The sequence below is a fragment of the Papio anubis genome, chromosome 4, assembly GCF_008728515.1.
Source record: "Papio anubis isolate 15944 chromosome 4, Panubis1.0, whole genome shotgun sequence".
NCBI classification, from domain to species: Eukaryota; Metazoa; Chordata; class Mammalia; order Primates; family Cercopithecidae; genus Papio; species Papio anubis.
The window spans coordinates 40,416,587-40,424,449 of NC_044979.1; the positions used below are offsets into that span (position 1 = coordinate 40,416,587).

The 7,863-nt window shown below is 37.8% G+C and overlaps 1 long non-coding RNA gene across 1 annotated transcript; it reads left to right on the forward strand.

Annotated features, from left to right (window-relative positions):
* The first annotated feature begins 472 nt into the window (after window positions 1-472).
* On the forward strand, window positions 473-6,474 carry LOC103883197. Its single transcript, XR_001901150.3, has 2 exons — window positions 473-560; window positions 6,093-6,474. It is a non-coding gene; the product is annotated as an uncharacterized LOC103883197 (long non-coding RNA).
* The last annotated feature ends 1,389 nt before the right edge of the window (window positions 6,475-7,863 follow it).

The following is a 7,863-nucleotide window of genomic DNA, read 5'->3' on the forward strand; positions in this document are numbered from 1 at the left end:
GAATATACATTATTTCCCAATGGATGTAGACATTTGCCAAGATAGCATATTATGCTCCACAAAACAAGTCCCAAAACAGTTAAAGGAATTTAAAACATAAAAAGTATGTAATCTGACCACAACAGAAGTTAATTAGAAACCAGAAAGATTAGAAAATTAGAAACAAGAAAAAAATGTGGAATTTTCCCTATAATGGGTTGAACAATGTCAACTAAAATTCCTGTCCTTCCCAGAACCTCAGAATTTGAACTTATTTGGAAACAGGGTTTTTGCAGATGTAACTAGTTAAGTAAAGATGAGGTCACATTGGAGTAGGGTGGGCCCTTAACTCTTTATGACTTGCGTCCTCATAAGAGGAAAAAAGACACATACACAAAAAGGCCAACCCACAGAACACCATGCGATGGCAGAGAGATCAGAGTGATTTAACCAAGAAATTCCAAGACCTGCCAGCCACCACTAGAAGCCAGATGTGTGCAAGAAATCATTCTTTTCAGAGTCTTAAAGAGGGAGCAAAGTTCTGCTGACACTTTGATTTCAGACTTCTAGCCTTCATAACCGTAAGAAAATAAGTTTCTTTGGTTTTAAGTCACCCAGTTTGTGGTATATTTTTATGGCAACTCTAGGAAACTAATACATTTTCCAAATATTTAGAAACAAAAGTATATGTTTTTAAATAACCCATGGGTCAAAGAAAAAATCAAAAGGGAAATCAAAGTGTTTTCAGGTGAATGAAAGTGAAAGCACAAGAACTTAAAATTTTGTTGATGTGGCTAAAGTACATTTGGGGAATAAAATGTAATAAACAGCCATATTAAAAAGAAAAGTTCAGCTTCCACCACACATGCAGGCATTTTAAAAATGAAGAAATAAAAAGAAAGAGCAAAGTGGACCCAAATTAAACAGAAGATGTAAAACAATAAACATTAAAATACAAATTGGTGAAATAGAAAACAGAAAATGAATAGAGAAAAATCAACGGAATCAAATCTAGTTATTTGAGCATATCAATAAAAGTGATAAACTTCTAGTCAGACAAACCATGGAAAAAAGAGAAAGGATACAAATTACCAATAACAGAAATGAAACACATGTTCATTCCAGTTTTTTTACGGTTACTGCAGAGGCTGAGGTGGGAGGTTCACTTCAGCCCAGTAAGTCAAGGCTGCAATGAGCTGTGATCTGCACTCCAGGCTGCTTGGCAAAGCAAGACCCTGGCCTCCTCCCGGTCACCAAAAATGTAAAAGAAATAGAAATAGTCAAGGAATTAATTATCTCCTGAAGTCTTAGAGGGAGTGGGGCCCTGCAAACACCTCTATTTTGGCCCCAGGACCCAGTGATACTGATTTCAGAGGTCTGAATAAGGGAGAAAATTTCTGCTATTTAAGAGGATGGTAATTTTTATTGTGGCAATATTCACACTAGCAAAGACTTGGAACCAACCCAAATGTCCATCAATGATAGACTGGATTAAGAAAATGTAGCACATATACATCATGGAATACTATGCAGCCATATAAAAGGATGAGTTCATATCCTTAAAGTAATTTTGTCAGGCAGAAGGAAAATGATACTATGTGGAACTGTGAATCTATCAAAAGGGATAAATAAATAAAAAGCATCATAAAGTTAATTATAAGTAAATTATATAGCAAACTTATATATTACATATTTATATATTACATTATACTATGTATTTTTAAAAGATAATGAGCATATAAAAATGTAATCATGTAGTATAGGATTTATAACATATACAGAAGTAAAATGCAATACAACAGTGGCACCAAATTCTGAAAGGGATAAATAATGTAGCTACATGGATGAAGATGGAAACCATCATTCTGAGCAAACTATTGCAAGGATAGAAAACCAAACACTGCATGTTCTCACTCATAGGTGGGAATTGAACAATGAGAACACTTGAACACAGGGCAGGGAACATCACATACTGGGGCCTGTCGTGGGGTGGGGAAGTGGGAGAGGGATAGCATTAGGAAAAATACCTAATGTAAATGATGAGTTAATTAATGGGTGTGGCAACTCAACAGGGCACGTGTATACGTAACAAACCTGCACATTATGCACATGTACCCTAGAACTTAAAGTATAAAAAAAAAGAAGATAGTAATTTTTTACAACAGCCATAGGACACTGATACCCTATTGTATCTTATTAATGAAAAAATGAACTGAAAGTTCTATGAGCCATAACGATTTTCTCTCTCTAGTTATTTTATCCCAATATCACACATAACAATAATATTTGTTGATAAATGAATGCATACAATGATGGAAGGTAGAATTTAAGAGATATATCTTTTATAATATGTATATATATAAATTCAAATGAAAATACAGGCATACCTCATTTTATCACTCTCTGTGGTGCTTCATGATACTGCACTTTTTACAAATTGAACATTTGTGGGAACCCTGTGTAAAGCAAGTCTTTTGGAGCAACTTTTCCAACAGCACGTGCTCACTTCATGTCTCTGGCTCACATTTCAGTAATATGTGCAGCATTTCCAACTTTTTCAGTCTTCTTATATCTGTTATGGTGACCTGTAATCAGTGATCTTTGATGGTACTATTTTAGTTGTTTTGGACACCACAAACTACACCCATATAAGACAGTGAACAAAATCAATAAATGTTGTGTGGTTCTCACTGCTCAATCGACTCGCCATTCCCCATCTCTCTCCCTCTTCTAGGGCCTCCCTATTCTCTTAGGGACAACAATATTGGAATTAGGCCAATCAATAACTCTATCATGGCTTCTGAGTGTTCAAGTGAAAGGAGAAGTTGCACGTTTCTCAATTTAAATCAAAAGCTATAAATGATCAAGCTTGGTCAGGAAAGCATGTTGAAAGCCAAGATAGGCTGAAAGTTAGGCCTCTTGTGCTAAATAGCCAAGATGGAGATGCAAAATTAAAAGTGCTACTCCTGTGAACATACAATGATAAGATTATTGTATGTGTATATGTATGATGATACACTATTGATGATAGGAAGAAAATTTTAGTAAGTCCGGGTAGAAGGGCAAATCAGCCACAACATTTCCTTAAGCCAAAATCTAATTCATAGCAATGCCCTAACTCTTTTCCTATGAAGGTCTATGAAGGCTGAGAGTGATGAGGAAGCTCCAAAAGAAAAGATAGAAGCTACCAAAGGTGATTCATGAGATTTAAGCAAAGAAGTCATCTCCATAGCATAAAAGTACAAGGTGATGCAGCAAGTGCTAATGTAGAAGGTGCAGCATGTTATCCAGATGATCCAGCTTAGATCACTGATGAAGGTGGCTACACTAAACAACAGATTTTCATTGTAGACAAAACAGATTTTATTGGAATAAGATGCCATCTAGGACATTCACAGCTAGAAAGGAGAAGTCAATGCCTGGCTTCAAAGCTTAAAGACAGGCTAACTCTCTTTTTAGGACCTAACGCAGTTGGTGCAGTTAACTTGAAATGTTAATTTATCATTGCAAAAATCTTAGAGCCCTTAAGAATTATACTAAATCTACTCTGCCTGTGCTCTAGAAATGGAAGGAAAAGCCTGGATGATAGCACATCTGTTTACAGCACAGTTTACTGAATATTTTAAGCCCACTCTTGAGACTTAGAGCTCAAAAAGAAAGATTTCTTTCAAAATATTACTGCTCATAGACAATGCACCTGGTGACCCAAGAGCTCTGATGGAGATGTAGAAAGAGATCAGTGCTGTTTGCATGCCTAATAACACAGCAACCATTCTGTAGCCCATGGATCAAGGAGTAATTTTGACTTTCAATTCTTACTTTTTAAGATTTAGAGTTCATAAGGCTATCTCTGCCATAGATCATGATTCTTCTGAGGGACCTGGGTAAAGCAAATTGAAAATCTTGCTTTCTCAAATCTTGCTTTCAAAAGAATTCACCATTCTAGGTGTCATTAAGAACATTTGTGATTCCTGGAAGGAGGTCAAAACATCTACATTAACTGGAGTTTGGAAGAAGTTGATTTCAACTCTCATGGATAACTTTGAGGGGTTCAAGACATCAGTAGAGGCCTTGCAACTGTGGTAGAAATAGCAGGAGAACTAGAATTAGAGGCAGAGCCTGAAGATGAGACTAAATTGCTGCAATCTCATGATAAAACTTTCTTGAATGAGGAGTTGTTTCTCATGGATGAGGAAAAAAAGTGGTTTCCTGAGATGGAATATATTCTTGGTGAAGAGGCTGTAAACGCTGTTCAAATGAAAGCAAAGAATTTACAATATTACATAAACTTAGTTAATAAAGCAGTGGCAGGGTTTGAGAGGCTTGATTACAATTTTTACATAAATTCTACTGTGAGCAAAATGTTATTAAACAGCTTTGCAAACTACAGAGAAACCTTCTGTGAAAGGAAGACATGATTGGCATTTCAATCAGTGTACTAAGTGGAGAAGATGTGCGCTCACCCGGTGTCAGAGGGCACCATGAATCAGTTGAGGGCCTGGATAGAGCAAAAAGGCAAATTCCCTCTCTCTCTCCTAGAGCTGAGAGACTCTACTTCTCCTGCTTCTCTCAGAACTCCACGTCTCTGGCCTTTGGGCTCTGGGACTTGCACCAGTGGTCCCTCAGTTTCTCAGGCCGTTGGCCTCAGACTGAGCGTTATACCATCGGCTTCCATGTTCTGAGGCCTTTTAACTTGGACTTAGCCATGCTGCCAGCTTCCCTGGTTCTCCAGCTTAAAGATGGCCTGTTGTAAAATTTCTCAGCCTCCATAATCTCATGAGTCAATTAACCTAAAAATTCCCTGTCATCTCTCTCTCTCTCTCTCTGTCTCTCTCTCTCATCTATCTATATCTATCTATCTAATTGGTTTCTCTGGAGAACCCTGTCTAATACAGACTCAAAGTTCACAATAGTGTAACCTCCCCCAAGAATGTAACCCCCTAGAAAGCTTGTAACCTCCCCCAAAGAAATTCTCACTCTCATATTAGTCCACACTCAGCCTCCAACAATTTCTCAGAATTATCTTGTCTTACTACCAGTTCAAGTCTTCAGAGGGCTCAGGTAAGAAGATGTAACCTGTTACTCTGGACTTGCGTGTCTTTAGATTTTGGGGTAATCACACTTGCCCTGTGACTTCAGTCTTCTGATGGGTCCAAAAATGTCACTGGGTTTCAGTTTGATCAGATTTTTTTGTTTGTTTTTAAGATGTGAGTGAGAACTTCAAGGTCTTATGACAAAGTTAAAACCAGAAACTCCAAAAATGGTTTTGAAACACTCAAAATGATGTTTCTAAGCTCGTGAGTCTATGAATAATATATTTTGGTATTGTAACAAACAACAGAGAAACAATGAGATGTTCACCATATTGCCTTATAATGAACTCTTACAATGTCTGCTTCTATGTACAATTTTATAAATGTAAACTACAGATAAGCAAGGGGTAATTATAACTGGTTCTAAAGCAGATTAACATGCCACATTTTTTGTCATACTTTTCAGAGTTTAAAACCCATTTTATCTGTTACCTAATTTATATATGAAGTTGATAAAACAAAAGGCTACAATAATAGTAACAGAGTAATAATGATGTGTTTCTCATTTTTAATATAGTGTTTTACTTCTGGTATAGACAAGAATCACAAAAGATTTACATGGAAGAGCCAGCAAAGATCCCTTCAAACCACCAAGGGGAATAGAATTTTAAGATACACCCAAGGCATTCTCTTTTTATTTTTTTGAGACAGAATCTCACTCTGTTACCCAGGCTGGAGGGCAGTGGCATGATCTCGGCTCACTGCAACTTCCACCTCCTGGGTTCAAGTGATTCTTCTGCCTCAGCCTCCCGAGTAGCTGGGACTACAGGCGCATGCCACCACACCCGGCTAATTTTTGTAATTTTAGTAGAGACGGAGTTTCACCATATTGGCCAAACTGGTCTCAAACTCCTGACCTCATGATTCACCCTCCTCAGCCTCCCAAAGTGCTGGGATTACAGGCGTGAGCCATCGTGCCCTGTCGAGCATTCTTTATAACAAATGTTACTTTCAGGGAAAAGTCTTAATAGGACTCTATCTCAAAAGGGATGAAGTTTATCACTCTCTTCCTTCTTCTAGGATTTCTGTTTCAACTAATTAGGGAACAAAGGCTAAGAATTACTTAAAAGTCACAGACCAAGGACACAGACCCACTGAAAGAGAGATTTCGTCGTAAGATTAGAGAATGCTTCCACTTTCTCAGCCCTTATCATCATACCAACAGGACTTACTGCCGAAAGTCCTGCAAGATACAAATTTGAAAAGAAGTACGTAGAGAAGCCTGAAATCAGCAAAGGAAATAAAAACAAAGACATCAGAAGCGTTTGAAGCATCCTGGCAACACAGCATCCTGGCAACACAAGCATCCTGGCAACACAGCAAACATTAAACACAGCACAATGCCTAGCCAGATTAAAACAAAACCTCAAATTCAAGGCCAATATATGTTCTGTTGTCAACATATTGCTATTACTTGCTTTTAATTGGATCTTGTTTTCTCTTTATAGATAAATCCATACACATGAATCACAAGAACAGTTGTTGTTGTTGTTGGTGGTGGTGGTGGTGTTTTTCTTTTGAGGCAAGGTCTCTGTCACCCAGGTTGGAGTGCAGTGGCATGATCATAGCTCAATGCAGTCTGGAACTCTTGCACTCAAGATATTCTCTCACCACAGCCTTCCAAGTAGCTGGGGCTACAGGTACATGCCACCAGGCCAATTGGATTTTTTGTTTGTTTGTTTTTCTAGAACCGGGGGTCTCACTATCTTGCCCAGGTTGGTCTCAAACTCCTGGTTTCAAGTGATCCCCACCTCACCCTCCCAAATTGCTGGGAATAGATTTTTAGAAATATTTCTATAGTGGTAACAGAAAGAAAAAACAGAGCTGACTTCACTGCCTCAGATCCTCAAAATAGTTTTAATTGAATATGTATTTGATTTCAGGTAAAAGAGGATTTTTTGTCAGGATTATACATGTAGTAGATTCATTTCCTACCTTTAATTTATGTGATTGGCCTTTAAATTTTCTGAAATTTTCAAGTTTTTCTGGTACCAAGGCACAAAATTAATAAAAAACTTATAAGGTCGAGGCGGGCAGACCATGAGGTCAGGAGATCGAGACCATCCTGGCTAACACGGTGAAACTTCATCTCTACTAAAAATACAAAACATTAGCCGGGTGTGCTGGCAGGCACCTGTAGTCCCAGCTACTTGGGAAGCTGAGGCAGGAGAATGGCATGAACCCAGGAGGCAGAGCTTACAGTGAGCCAAGATCGTGCCACTGCACTCCAGCCTGGGCAAGAGAGCAAGACTCTATCTCAAAAAAAAAATAATAATAATAAAATAAACAAACAAATAAATAACTTATGCCTTCAAAGGGAATAAACATAAACTAGAATTAGGAAGTTATAGAAACTTTGCTTTAAAAAAATCTCACCAAGTCAGGACAATCATGGTTTCACATAAATATTAGGTTGGTGCAAAAGTAATTGGAGTTTTTGCCATTAAATTACTATCGCACCAACCTAATATTAGTATCACCCTATTTGACTCTAAAATTTCAACTTTAAGACCCTTTGAGATTTGGCTTCTGATCATTTTTCAAGTCTTATTTTATGCCACCCTCCCTAAACACATCTCCCTTATTCAACCTTTTCTTTGGTTTTATGACTACCCTAAAGAACTGGCATGAGTTTTTTTTGTATGCCAGAATCACTCTGCCTCCAGTTCACTGGCCAACTCTTACTCATTTCCCAGGTTACACTTGAAACACTTCTTCCCTAAGGAGGCTTTCCTTGACCCTAAAGTCTTATATCCAGATTAATCCATTAGTTCTCCATTAATTGCTCTAA